The 15,317-nt window shown below is 47.1% G+C and overlaps 1 pseudogene; it reads left to right on the plus strand.

Moving 5' to 3' along the window:
* The first annotated feature begins 3,892 nt into the window (after positions 1-3,892).
* Positions 3,893-10,452, plus strand: LOC130864373 (40S ribosomal protein S26-like; annotated as a pseudogene).
* The last annotated feature ends 4,865 nt before the right edge of the window (positions 10,453-15,317 follow it).

Raw genomic sequence — 15,317 nt, forward strand, 5'->3', positions numbered from 1 at the left:
ACTGTGTGCCTGGTCCCCCAGGAAATCCGAAGAGGCTGTTTGAATCCCGTGGATCTAGAGTTCAGGACAGTCTGAACCACTTGTGAGTGCTAAAAACAGAACCACGGTCCTCTGTGTAAGCCCCAAGAGGCTCAGGGCCAAGCTCCTCCCCCAGGACCTCCAACCCCCTGTGCACTGTAAATGCCCTAAGGGCCAGAGCCAGCCACACCCTACAAAGAAAAAAGCCAAAACTCTGTACTTGAAAACCCACCCATCCCCACTGGGAAAACTCCACACAAAAGAAACGCTATCTAAACCTCTGCTAAGTTCTCTAGGTTTCTTGCCCTAGCAGAGGCAGCCATCCTCCCAATGAATCCCCTGTGTGAGGCTTGTGCGGTGTAACTTTGTGATATTTCTTGGTCCCCACTGCCAGGACACTGTTCCTTTCAGAGCTGTAATACTTTGGGGAAATCTTCCCCTGTGGGAGCAGAGCTGTAACACTTGCAATGGGGAAACCTTCTTCCCACCCCAGAGCAGAACTGAAACACTTCCATTGGGGAAGCCTTTCCCCTCAGAGTTCTAACACTTACCTTCCAGCTGTGACTCCATAGGCTCTCCTGGTGCCTCTGCTCCCCCTTGATGGGAGAATGGGGGTGTTGTAGTGGGGGAGGGGGTGTCTAAACTGCACTAAAACCTCATCCCTCATCTCTGGTCCACCAGCAACAGACTCACCTTCTGGCTCACCTCACTCAGCACCCCATCCACAAGCAGCAGTTAGAGAAGTTTCCTGGTCAATGTAAATCTTTCCCTGAGTTTGAGCAAGTGAACATTGAGTGTCTGGTACTCCTGGAAGTGGAAATACACCCAGACACAGTCTTCGAGGCTACAGCTGACCCTCTTCACCTGACCCCATCCCCCAACCTTCAGTTTCCTTAGGCCCTCTTGACTTTTGTGACTCCACTTTCTAACCCTTTCCTGTGGATAAGACACACCCCTCTCCAGGGCTTCATTTTTTTGTCCTGTCTTTGCCTTCTCACCACAAAAGCCCTAGTACCAGGTGCCAAGTTTCTCCTCAGGCTAATACCCTGACCCCCATTGCTTGAGTCTTTCTCTGATCCTCCCTGAGTCCTGGGGACACCTGAGACTACAGGGTGCTGTGCCGGGTTTTTTTTTTTTTTTTTTTTTTTCCCTCTAGTTCCTCCTCTAACAATGTCTTCCTAACCTTCTCACTTTTTAGAAAACCTACAACCTGTCCTACCAACACCCAACCTAAAGGGGCCTAAATTTATTCCCTTTGGCTATCGAATTTGGCTTCAATGCACTCTAGATAACCAATCCAAAGGCTGCCTTATAGCACCCTAGATCTCAATATTATTTGGTGTTGACAGAGGTTTCTGTCCCACCTGGTCCTGCTGCCATTCAGTCCCAAAGAAAACACAAAGAGGCCTACATTAATTATAAACTTATTGGTCTATTAGCTCAGGCTTCTTTTTAACTAACTCTTACATCTTAACCCATAATTCTTATCAGTGTTAGCCACATGGCTTGATACCTTTTATCAGTGAAGCATTCTCATCTTGCTTCTTCTGTGTTGTGCTTTCCTGTCCCTTTAAGGGACAAGCCATGCCCACTCCCATTACCTCTGACCTGCCCGCGCCATCTTGTTTCTTCCCTTTTTTGCTTCCTTGTCATGTGCACATGTTTTCTGTCTCTCTCTCCTTCTTCCTCCCTCTCTCTCTCTCTCTCTCTCTCTCTCTCTCTCCCTTTTTCCCCTTCAATAAATGCTTTTATGGCTACTTTCTGTGTCCATGGGTCTGTTCACAACCACCACGCATTGGGAATTTTGCCACGTGGCTTCCCTCTGCCGCTGCTCGGGTGCCGGACTCTGGAGCCTGTGCCTGGCACCGCTGGGGACCCGCCAGAACTTGCTGCTCCGTGAGCCTGCCGGGTGGGGGAAACCCCAATATTTTAGGAATAAGATTGGTGCCACGTGACTCCCGAACCGGGTTCTTTTCCACTTTGCCAGCTTCCCTAATTGCTTCAATCGGCGCTTCCATCAGTGAGTGTCTCCCATTCTACTATGGTCGCTTTCGTTCTGCTGCCTTGCTTCCTTTGCCAGAGCCGTGTTTGGATCGGTCCCGGGGGCCGGTCCACCCGCATTAGCACCGCACACTTCCCGTGCAGTGCATTCGACTGGGGACCGGGTCCTCAGCTTCTTTATCTTTTCTTTCAATTTCCTTTCTTTCCTTTTTTCTCTTCTCTCGACAGTTACGGTTAAGCGGCGCTCGGAGTGGTGGTACTCCCAGCCTTCCTGGTTTCTGGGTCGCCAGGATCCAGCTAGGCCATAGCACCCCACCCGTGGACAAAGGATGCTTTTCCACACGGTCCTGGGTGTTCGTACTGCGGGTTTTCACGATTTTGGCTCTGGATAGCAACCGGCTCCCTGGCTTTTTCAATTCTGGCTTTTTTAATTCCAGCCGTGGCATGGTGCAGTTTTTTTCAGTTCCAGCCTTTTGCCCCTCTGCGGCTTTTGTTATGGCACAGCAGCTCTCCAACAGAGCAGACTACACCGGCAGTCGCCATCTTAGCTGATGGCCAGGGGTCACGTGACCACACTCTCCCGGTTTTACTTCCAGCTTTCATTTCAGACTTCAAAACCATACATTTTAAACTGGTATGTACCTTTAAGTCTCTTAAGCTGTTCTCTACCATTGTTGGTTCCACCACTAACCTTATATTACAAACAGTTTTTTGTCCTCAACTGCTCAGAGATCTGGGGAATGTGATATTTAAATATTTAATTATTAAAAACTTTTTCACAACAACAACAAAAAAGAGACAGGTTGGCTCCTAGCAGCAGCTCTCTGCTCCCTCCAAAGAAGACAGAAGACAGACATGCACAGAACAACGTCCTTCTGCATTTCGCTTCTACTGCAGAGCGCTGACCATTGGGCAAACCTGCTGTTCGTCTAAAGACCTCCAGACATGGACGAAATAGCTGGAATCGACAGCCTAACTGCTCAGGTCAAGGTAGGCCTGTCTTCCTACAGATTTCTTAGCCCACAGGGTCTTCTGCAGCCTGACAGGCCCTGCGCTAAACAGCAAAGGTCAAATGCAACCTTCAGCGACCACAGAGGACCCAAAAAGAGTAGCTCTGGGTGCCAATCAAGTAAGCTCTCTGTCATTTTTTAATCAGTAACTCAAGTAAAATCTTATCCTTCTCAAAGATCTCTGACAGTTTGACAGCTGAGAGGTTTCGCCAGGTTGAGGTTTTGCAAGGTGACCTCACCAAACAAATTTCAAATCAAATTTATCTCTTATGCCACAGTCATTATATGTCTAAAACTTCTGTTTTCACAAACCCAAGGAGTTCTCGTGAGTTCCAGGGAGCTGAATTAAGAAATCCATCTTAAACAGGTCAGATACCCCCTCAATTCCCTGGTCCTAAATTTTTTTTTCTTAATTTAACTTTGTTTTTGTTCTGCCAATACCTTAGGGACACCAGACAATTCTCATGCCACAGACACTGGTCAAAGACAAAGAGACCAGCTGTGACAGGATGTGACCAGCACCCAGCCTTCTCTCACCCCCCCCCCAAAGACGATGCCCACAATCAGCCGGAAACAGTCTTGAGAGTTCGCCGCCCCAGTTCCTTTGGGCTGTGGTGTCTTGTCTCCTGCTTTTTATTATAAGGAAGACCTGGGAATGTTGTGCTTTTTTGTTCCTTTAAGAGACAAGCCACACCCACTCCCATTACCTCTGACCTGCCTGCGCCATCTTGTTTCTTCCCTTTTTTGCTTCCTTGTCATGTGCACGCGTTTTCTGTCTCTCTCTCCTCCTCCTTCTCTCTCTCTCTCTCTCTTTCTCCCTTTCTCCCCTTCAACAAATGCTTTTATGGCTACTTTCTGTGTCCATGGGTCTGCTCACAACCGCCGCACATTGGGAATTCTACTGCGGGGCTTCCCTCTGCCGCCGCTCGGGTGCCAGACTCTGGAGCCTGTGCCTGGCACCGCTGGGGACCCGCCAGAACTTGCTGCTCCATGAGCCTGCCGGGTGAGGGGAACCCCAATATTTTAGGAATAAGACTCTGCATCTGGGTAATGACTCCAGACTGAGGCTTTCCCCTTCCCAGAATTCTACTGTTCTGGTCACCCCACCTATACTTCCTGCCTGGCTACTGGCCAATCAGCGATTGATTAAACCAATACAAATGACAAATCTTTACAGATTAGGAGACCATTGTCCCACAACACTTTCCCCTTTTTTTTCTTTTTTTCAAAACAAAAACTCTGAATCTAATCTCCTTTGTTTAGTTTTTTCCATGATCATTATCTATAATAACTTGTAACCGACACTCTAAACAAAGAAAAACATCCATAATCCATTTTGGGGGAATGTGGGCATAGATTTCTAGGCTACTTCCTGCTGATTGGGGGCTCTGATAATCTTATGGGGATCTAAAGAAAATTTATGATTCTGGTCAAGTCCTGACTGGAATATTCTGTGAGCCTTGATCATCTCATCCAGCATTCTTGAGGCTGTTCTGGATGTAGAACGCAGAGAAAACTCCAACAGAGATCCTCTGAAATGTTGGATCATCTGGGCCATCCATTCCTATCAGAGATTCTCAGGGGGTTTTCCTTGATCAAACCTGATTTTTCTTAACCCAGAATAAATCCAAAACCTCTCATTTCCTGTGGAAACAAAAGCAAAACCTCTTCTCCAAAGTGACATAATCTTTTGACTTAAATTTTGAAGTCAAGGAATTTTCAAAATAATATATTTTGGATTATTTCAGCAGCATTTATAATCAAATGTCTTTTAGCAGCTGTTGCTCCTTCCTCAACAGTCAAACAATTCAGACAACACAATAACATACAGTATCCAGATTCTCTATGTGGTTTTCATCTTTATGTGACTTTATTTTAAACTTTATTTCTTTTATTTTTATTTTTAATTTTTGTTTTTTTTTGTTTTTTGGTTTTTGTTTTTTGAGACAGGGTTTCTCTATGGCTTTGGAGCCTGTCCTGGAACTAGCTCTGTAGACCAGGCTGGTCTCGAACTCACAGAGATCTGCCTGCCTCTGCCTCCCGAGTGCTGGGATTAAAGGCGTGCGCCACCATTGCCCGGCTTAATTTTTGGTTTTTTGAGATGGGGTTTCTCTGTGTATCTTTGGCTGTCCTGGAACTCACTCTGTAGACCAGGCTGTCCTTGAACCCACAGAGATCTACCTGTTTCTGCCTCCCAAGTGTTGGGATTAAAGGTGTATGCTACCATACCCAACTACTCTCTCTCTCTCTCTCTCTCTCTCTCTCTCTCTCTCTCTCTCTCTCTTTTTCAGGACTTTATCATTTTTCTTTTCTCTCCCAAGCCTACATATATTTTTAAACCCACTGTAAACCATTTAGAGTTTTTTTTCTATCTGAATCTATCTTTACTGTATATCTCTCTTTTTCTGACCATACAAGTCTTTAGTTTGCTAAGCAATATGGCTAGAATTAAAGCTGTGGCTTTGACAACTGCATCCACCCCATTCCTTAGCTTTCTGAGAGTCTAGCTTCATGGTGGAGGTACTTGCAGGGACCATGTTTATTGTAACAACTGTATGGAGTTTCAAGGTCCCTACCACCACCAAGAAGCATGCTGTCAGCTATTCATAAACACCATTTAAGTGTTTGTTGGTAGGGCCTCTTAAAAGAGTTGCAAGGTTTTTGCAGCTAAAACTGAGTCAGGAAGCCTCTCTTAAATGAGATATTCTTGCTTCTAGCAAACAGAGCCCACCTGAGAAATGTTGCTACCAAGAAGTCATGCTTAACTCTGTTCTTTTGTATCTAGAATTACTTCCCAAACTCTCTCAGGTTTTATGGGATGTAGTTGTCCACATTGGTGCCATTTGTTGACAGAGATTTCTGTCCCACCTGGACTGCTGCTGGGATTCCTCTTCCCAGAATTCTCCTATTCTGGTTTCCCCACCCTATACTTCCTGCTGGCTACTGGCCAATCAGCATTTCATTAAACCAATACAAGTGACAGATCTTTACAGGGTAGAAGACCATTGTCCTACAGCAATTTGGGACCTTTACAAATTCTGCAAGCTTTAGGAAAAATGGAAAGAGAGTCTCCATTCTCTATTTCTTTCTTTTTTTTTCCTGTTCCAAGCCCTGTTTGTTTTTGTTTGGTCTACCCCTACACAAACTGTATAAATGTCCTGTCTTTTAAGTTTAGGCTGATTGATCTGTAAATATGTTACACAGTGTGAGTGGAAAGTGGGATCTGGTAGGAGAGAGAAAGCAAAGGAGTAGGCCAGCAGCAGTGTGCACACACCAGCACACACCCTGCACAACCCTGCACACACACACACACACACACACACACACACACTTCACTGGCTGTTGCTTCTCTCAGCTCCCTCCCTCCCTCCCACAGCATCCTCTGTCTATAACCAGTGCTCAAAAATAACCCATCTCGGCCTTCTTTGTTCTCAGCCTACTGGATTCAGTTTTACAGGGATTTGGGTGTCTTTTAGGTATGAGTGGCATTAGACTGTTGTTCTATGCTGATTCATTTAAATTAAAAACTGGCTCTGGAGTTGGGGTATGGTTCCCCCTCCTCTAGATCCAAGCATGCTTGCTTAAAGGGTTCCTCCAAAGTCTCTATATGTGACAGAGGAAGGAGAGCAAAACAAAAGAAAGGAGCAGACTCTTCCCAGTGGGGCCTGCTTCTACTCATCTCATTCGCTCTTGGGTTTGGTCTAACTCTCTAAAACTTCTGCTAAGGTATAAATCTTACCTCAAGATTTGTAAGTGTATTGGGTCTGATCAAACCCCTGTAAAATCTGTAACCAAAGGGTTAACTTAAAACTTACAATGCTGGGCTCGATTAAAATCTGTACACAGGTAATCTTAAAGGAAATACGTGGCTGGCTGCCATCTTAGCTGCTGTCCCTCCACTGGAATTGAGGCAGCCACGTGGCTGGCAGCCATCTTTGCTAGGCTTGGAAAGGGTAGATTTTACCATATGACTTCACATGTTGATTAAAAGTGTCCACACAGCATAAGCCAACCAAGAAGAAAACGACTCCTCCTAGCTACAAAGCCCTAACCAGAAGATTCCTTCACTATTTTTACTTGTGTTAATGAGCCTGCCGGTAGGCCTCAACCCATGGTCCCTTCTTCCCCTCTCAGACATCTTTGGTCTCCTTTTCTCCCTCCTTAGCCACAGGCTGCACAAATCAATCCTCTCAGGTACTCACTGTCAGCCCTTAGCTCTCCTGCTCAGCCACAGGACCCTTTTACCTCCCCCATCCAACCTAACACAATTCTTCCTTTGTGGGAGGTGATTGGCTTGGTCAAGGTGTACAGCCCCTTCTCACTAAGTGAACACTGTCAAATAGAAAGGAGACTGGGGTCTTTAGTAAAGAATTCCAGTGTGTTACCCAGTCTTACAACCTCCCCTCCCACTATGTTTACATGATGCTCACCAACAGTCTTCTCCCCAAGGAGCTCAGGTGAATGAGGGATGAGGCCAGACCACGAGCAGATGAAATCCACCCATGCAATCAGGGCTGAGGCCATCCCTGACTGAAACCCTTAATGAAATTACAATACCCTAGGGTCTGACTGGTCTCCAAGGCCATCCAGGCTATCCAGGACAAACACCAAGACTCTTCTTAACTCCTAAATCACCTTATAAAGCCCCTCTTACAATGTAACAGTCTGGATCCCGAGACCCCAGGTGGAAAACAACTCCCCTGATAGTAGGAACAAACTTAAATGTCTAGAGAAGGGACCCCTAACTGCACAGGCAGAAGTCTTTGCTGTTGTCTTTACGGTGTACATGGAAGAGATGAAAAGAAAACAAGAACGTCTGATGCTGGCTAAGGCCTTTCGGCTGGCAAAGCAGATGCCCCAGCTCCTTCCTTATCCTCCCAAAGCCTGAGAGTCTCTGGGTCCCTGTTCATATGCAGTCAGGAGGGTCACTGGGCCAGGGTCTGTCTGAACCCTCTCAAACCATTCCAGCCATGTCCATAACGCCATTGAGAGGAACACTGGATTGCTGACTGTGCTCATCTCCCTCGTGGCCTAAGAACACCAAGCACAGAACGCCCTAAAGCAGACCTCCTAAATCTGGCCGTGAACAACAGAAGGAGCCCAGACTCCCTTGAACTTACCACCACCATCTCTGACAGCAGCCTCAGTTCGTCATCACAGTGTCAAGGTGATTCTGCGTGGGGAATGAGTTTCGGCACCAGTGCACTGGTTCCTGTCCTGTCAATAAACCTCATGTGATTGCAGCAAGGACGGTCTCTCGTGAGTTCCTGGAGGGTCGTGTTATCCCAAGACTTGAGTGAGAATCTCCCCGCTCCAGAGGTCTTTCAGGATCCACCTTAAACAGGTCAGAGACACCCCTCTCAGTTCCCTGCTACTGAAAATTTTTTCTTCCTCAACTTAACTCTGTCCTCTGCTCCGCCAACACCTTGCCAGGTCCAAGAGACACAGGATAGTTCCACACCACAAAGCCTAGACAGGAGTAAAGCGACCAGCTACCCCAGGATGTGACCAGCACCCACAAATAAGTAGGAAGCAGTCTTGAGAATCTGCTGTCCCAATTCCTTTCACCTGCTCTGCCTAACTTTTGACTTTTTATTATAAGAAAAGATGGGAATGTTGTAATCTTCTGGCCTGGTCTGTCACCTGGGTACCCTGTCCCTTTAAGAGACAAGCCCTGCCCACTCCCAACCTTCCCCTTGGATCTCCTGCCTCCTCTCCAGACTGCTCTCTCTCTTTCTATCCCTCTTCTGAAGAGGTAACTACTGCCTCCCTGCCCCTGCCCCGTCCTTTTTCTGGAGAGGCAGCTTCTGCCTCTCTCTCTCCCTTCTCCCCCCTCCTCCCTTCTCCCTTTCCTTTCTCCTTCCATAACACACTAAATAAACTCTATACCCAACTCTTTGCATGATATATCTATCTGTCCGCATCTTATGGGCCGCAGTCTCCCACCCGCCAAAGGAACCCGCTGAGACCCCGGATGGCCCACCACTACCCCTCGTGGGGTTGGACCCCCACCTTCTATTTATAAATAGTAACACCCACTTCTCCCCAGTCCTCTATTGTTAAAGTAGAGGGACAACTTTACCAAATTCACCAAACCCACCACTTAGCTATATATTTAGAGGTATTCTCCTCACCCACTCCTTCCTAGTGGTACCAACCTGTCCCATCTCCTTGCTGGGAAGGGACCACCTCGCCAAAGTGGGAGGTGTGTACTGGTCATTTGTTTCTGCCGGCTTCTGCCACCCAGCATATTTAATCTCAGCTGCCCCTTCCCTCCACTGGTACTCCTTGGCTCCCTACTGCTCTGCTCTAACAGTTTGGGGAACCTCCCCACCCTGGAGCAGCACTGTAACATGTCCCCTCAGAACTGGAACACTTACCTTCTACAAGAGCAACACTGCTCCTTACCACTGAGTCATCTCTCCAGCCTTTGAACATCATTTTCATAGACGAAGAAATAAACTTTTTAATACTTTCCTGCAGTGGAATTGTAACTTGATGCCCTGAATATGGCACATGTTTTTGAGTGTCCCATGCTAAAGGAAAAGGAACAAAGGATTGCTCGGCTTCCTGAGGAATGAACAGAGCCTACACACTCACCAAGCGCTATTGCAGCACTTGGGAAACCCCAATGAAGTAAAGCAATGGGAGAATGGAGTCATGGGCCTAACATGTCAGCCCAGGAATGAGGAGTATAGGCGGTTGTACTTGCTCATCTGAGAGGAGGGAACCTCAGTTAAGAAAATGCCTCCAGCTCTTTCAGGACTTGGCTCCAAGATGACCAAAAAATAAATAAATAAATAAATAAATAAATAAATAAATAAATAAATAAATAAGTAAATAAATGGAGAAACAACGGTCGTGCCAAAAAGGGCTGCGTCCATGTGCAGCCAATTCGCTGCACTAACTGCGCCCGCTGCGTGCCCAAGGACAAGACCATTAAGAAGTTCGTCATTCAGAACATCGTAGAGGCCGCTGCTATCAGGGACATATCTGAAGCAAGTGTCTTTAACACTTACGTGCTCCCCAAACTCTATGTCAAGCTGCATTACTGTGTGAGCTGTGCTATTCATAGCAATGTGTAGGGACATAGCCCCACCCATTGGGGGCGTGTTCGCCTCGGGCTAATGTTTACGGATAAATCTGCCGGGCATGAGCCCAGCAGCCCTTTTTTCTTTTGCTCCGCCGCGGGAACCTGTGGTCCTGTAAGTCTATTTCCTTATTAAAGCTGTATATATCTATATAATCTGTCTGCATTCATTCACGCCACCACAGCAATGTAGTCAGGAATCGATCTCGGGAAGCTCGGAAGGATCTAACACCCTCACCATGATTTAGACCCACTGGTGCTGCACCACGACCTCCACCAAAGCCCCTGCAAAGTGGCTTCATAAAGATAGAAGAGAACACCTTGGAAAAATAAAGAAAGAAAATGCCTCCGTAAGATCAGGCTGTGGGCAAACCTGTAAGGCTTAGTGATTAATACAGGAAGGCCCAGCCCCTTGTGGGGGTCATCCCTGGGCTGATGATCCTGGGTTCTATAAGAAAGCAAGCTGAGCAAGTCATGGGGAGCAGGCAGAAAGCAACACCCATCCATGGCCTCTGTCTCAGCTCCTGCCTCCAGGTTCCTCCCTTGATTGAGTTCCTGTACTGAACCATTTTCTTCCCAGCTTGCTGTGGGGCATGGTATTTTATCATAGCAATAGTAACCCCGAGTAGGATGTCAGCCAGTCCAATGGGCCCTCTGCTGGACATCAGTCTTGCAGACATGCTCACCGCAGCTCCTTAGTATCTTCCGTTAAAACCAGTGAATGTGAGCTGCCAAGTGCATTATTTTCCACTTCTCATTACCACGTTGGAGAACATAATGTTCGGATCGTTCTGTCCATTACACAGGATGTGATTTTGTTGTTTTTGTTTTGTTTTTATTGAAATAATGTTTCATACCCTATATTCTGATCGCGGTTCCCCTCTCTGAGATCCTCCTCACCAAAGCCTTTTGGTTTGTTTGACAGCATCTTGTGTAGCTCCAGTTGGCTTTGAACTTGTTATGTGACTACAGCTGCTCCTGAACGCCTGCCTCTACCTCCCAAGTGCTTAGAATTACAGGAGAGAACCATTACACCCTGCTTGAGGATTTCTTGAGAGCCAGACACAGACACACATCTACAATCCCAGCATTCAAGAGACAGAGGTGAGAGGGCCGCCGTTCATCCCTCCACTATGGACCTTCCCTTGGGGCAGAGGTCTTACCTTTGTGATCACTTCATTCTCTTACAAATATCACAGGGAGCATACATGGAGGAGACCAAGGCAGGCAGTCACAGCCTGGAAGGAGATGGCATCCCAGTAAGAGGCAGATGGTAAACTACAAACCACTTACTGCATCACGCCAGGACAAGTGCAGTCAATGTCGAAAGGGAGAGCTCCAGGGACATGGGTCCCATGATGAGAAAGCTGAAACCCAAGGGGGTGCAGGTTCATAGCCCAAGCAGAACTGAGGCAGAAGACAAAAACAACAAAACACTGGGGACATGGGAGGGGGAAACCCTTCACTCCTGCTAGCTGAGAATCCGGAAAATCTCAAATAAGATAGCCTAGACTGTGAACATTTCTCACAGAAATACCTAAGGAAGAAAGCCCACACTTCTGTGGAGCCATAAAGCTCTAGATCCCCAAAGATGGTCAGCCCTACCTTCATAGACAGATGCAGAAGTGAGATCTAGGTGGGGAAGTAACTGCGTCGAAACCACAGGCTTGGGGTTTTTCGAACTAGAATCTGTTCCTAGGGCATTTCCCCAGCCCCTTAGCCAGGGACAGGTGTGGAAACTCCCAGGTCCAGCATGAGTTGGGAAGTGTTTTAATAAAGACTCAAAAGCATAAGTACCCCATTATTTGTTACTCTGCAGGCGTGCACAGTAAATGTGAGATGCATATCTAAGAAGAAGTAGGTGAGCAGAGCACTGAGAAAGGTACCAGGTAAGAGATATGTAGCCATTGAACAATGGAGGTGGCCTAGGTCCCTGTAGGAGACAGTGGGGGTACAGCACAGCTGAGGGGGCCTGATGGTGTTTACAGAAAAGACCAGAGACTCGTGTGTTAGCCCATCCTTAGTAAGGCATCCCCAACCAGGGAAAATGGCATGACGGAATGAAGTTCTGTTTCAATGGGACATCATCATCCCAGGCACCAGCCATTGCTGGAAAATGACATCAGAAGAGAAGGGGAAGAAAGGGAAGGAGACAGAGAGAGGTAGACAAAAAGACAGAGGAAATGAAGGGGGAAGAGAGAGAGAGAAGGAGGGAGGAATGGAGGACATGAAGGAACAATGACAAAGGAAAAGAGGAAAGAGAATGTGAATGTATCCGGCTGCACAAATGCTAAGTTATGTCACATAGCAGTGCCACCTATGGGCTGGCCTTGTCCTGAGTGATCCGTCTATAAACAGCAGTGTGCTCCATTGAAGGCGCCAACGCTGAGGTAGAATGAGTCTACATTGTGTGCCAATTCTGGGCTTGCAGGATGGCTTGGCAGGTAAAGGTGCTTGCCACCAAACCCAAGGACCTGAGTTCAATCTCTGGAACCCCCAGAGTGGAAGGAGCAAGCTATGACAATTGTTCTCTGTAACAGGAGTGAGCAGGCTGGTTATCATCCCGGCCGCCCAGCTAGCTCACACAGAAACTGTATTCATTTAAACACTGCCTGGCCCATTATCTCTAGCCTCTTATTGGCTAACTCTCATATCTTGATTTAACCCATTTCTGTTAATCTGTACATCACCATGAGGTCATGGCTTACTGGGAAAGATTCAGCATGTCTGATTCTGACAGCTCCATGGCGGCTCTCTCTGGCTCTGCTTTCTTCCTCCCAGAATTCAGTTCTGTCTTTTCCACCTACCTAAGTTCTGCCCTATCAGGCCAAGCAGTTTCTTTATTGATTAACCAATAAAAGCAATACATAAACAAAAGGACCTTCTACACCAGTCCTCCAAATCCCACATGCGTGTGTGCTGTCCCCAATGCAAGTGTGCTATCCCTGATGTGGGATTTCATTGGTCAATAAAGAAACTGCCTTGGCCCATCTGATAGGGCAGAATTTAGATAGACAGAGTAAACAGAACAGAATGCTGGGAGGAAGAGGAAGTGAGCTCATACGCCTTAGCTCTGCTCTCTGGGGCAGACGCTATGAAGCAAGCCGCCAGGTCAGACATGCTGAATCTTTCCTGGTAAGACTGGTACTACACAGATTACTAAAGATGGGTTAAGGCAAGATGTGAGAATTAACCATTAAGAGTCTAGAACTAATGGGCCAAGCAGTGTTTAAAAGAATACAGTTTCCGTGTAATTATTTCGGGGCATAAGCTAGCCAGGTGGCTGGGAGCTGGGTGGCAGGAATGCAGCCCCAGCTCCTTCAACATGTCCCCACATATACCTGTCCAGAACAAATCATGAGTACTGAGTAAGTTACTTATTTAAACAAATGAGATATTGCCTCCTATGGAATTGCCAAATTAAATCAGGAACACATGGACACATTGGGTATATTAAAACCACACCAAATAGCTCAGGCCCACCACAAACTTCCTAAAACCAACAGAACAATGAGTGATATGATTCCCCTTACATGAGTGATAGAGATAAAGGGAGGTGTTAATCTGGGTTCTCCAAAGAAGCATAACTGAATTACTAGAGTGAATGAGTGTGTGTGTGTGTGTGTGTGTGTGTGTGTAAGAGAGAGAGAGAGAGGGCTGGGGAGATGGCTCAGTGGTTAAGAGCACTGGCTGCTCTTCCAAAGGTCCTGAGTTCAATTCCCAGCAACCACATGGTGGCTCACAACCACCTGTAATGAGGTCTGGTGCCCTCTTCTGGCTTTCGGGCATACATACAGACAGAATATTGTATACATAATAAATAAATAAATATTAAAAAAAAAGAGAGAGAGAGAGAGAGAGAGCGCGCTTGTGTATATCTGTGGTGTATGCCTGTGTGAGTATGTGCTTGGGTGTGTGTATGTGTCTGTGGGTATGTGTAACTGTGTGGAGTGTGTGTGTGCCTGTGTGTATCTGTGGTGTGTGTGTGTGTGTGCTTGTCTGGTTGTGTGTGTATGTGTCTATGAGTGTGTGTAACTGTGTGGGAGGTGTGTGTCTGTATCTGGTGTGTGTGTGTGTGTGCGTGTGCCTGTGTGGATATGTGCTTGGGTGTGTGTATGTATCTGTGTGTATCTGATGTGTGTAACTGTGAGTGTGTGGGTGTGCGTGTGTGTGTGTATTAAAGGAGATTCACTAGAGTCACATACAGGATGTGGCTGTGGTCCAGGTACTCACAAATAACGATTTCCCAATAGAGAGGTGAGGAACTGTTAAGTCTATGAAACCGGATGTCTTAGAAGCCCCATTGTGGCGCAGGAGTCCCAGGGAGTCCTAGAGGGCTGCTGGTCTTCAGTCCACACTGGAATCCTGAAGGAGTAGGTTCTAATCCCAGCGAAGCAGAGAATCAGCAACAGAAGAGATGAACCTGCCAGCAAGAGTGAAGGCAAACAGGCAAAAAGCAACAGCTTTCTTCTTTCATGACCTTTCATGTGGGCTGCCACCAGACAGTGTGGCCCATTCCCAATGGCGCAGTGAAGAAGATTCCTCACAGGCGTGCCTGGCTGCTTTAGTTGACTGCAGACACAGCCAGGTTGACAAGATCAGTCGTCACAGAAAGGAGCCCTGGGGACAACCATCCACCAACCATCATCCAGCCCTCTGCGCATACAGCATGGTCGGCAGATGAGGACCTGTGACGCTGTCCCCTGGGCAGGGTAGTCACCCACTTGACTTACTATTGTCCATCAGGACCCAGGAAGCCTGGAACCAGCCGCCCCGTCGAACCTGTGCTGGCCTCTGGCATCTGGTGCCACAGCATGTCTGTGACCACGTTGTTATGTCAAGATTGTGACCCGTGGGGACTCTGCTTCTTCACCGGCTCACCAGTCTTGTCTTTAATAAGGCACCCTCGAGCCCTTCAGCCTCCTACGCCCGTTCTCGGTCATTCTGTAGCACAGCACTTGTGCAAGTGTTAGCTGTGACCTGGGAGTTGATATGTGATAGCCAGTGGCTGCGAATACCAAGTCAGATCCTTAGGACTTGGTCAACTGAAGCCAATGGAATAGACCTAGCTTGTGAATTTGTGATTTTTGGTAAACTTTGGCATTGTGGAGAGACATTAATGCATCCATCTAGCTTCTGGACGGTCCACCCACAGTGGTTAATGCAGCTGGCAGGGTTCTGTCCATTGAAGAAGGAAG

Source organism: Chionomys nivalis, chromosome 22 (assembly GCF_950005125.1).
Source record: "Chionomys nivalis chromosome 22, mChiNiv1.1, whole genome shotgun sequence".
NCBI classification, from domain to species: domain Eukaryota; kingdom Metazoa; phylum Chordata; class Mammalia; order Rodentia; family Cricetidae; genus Chionomys; species Chionomys nivalis.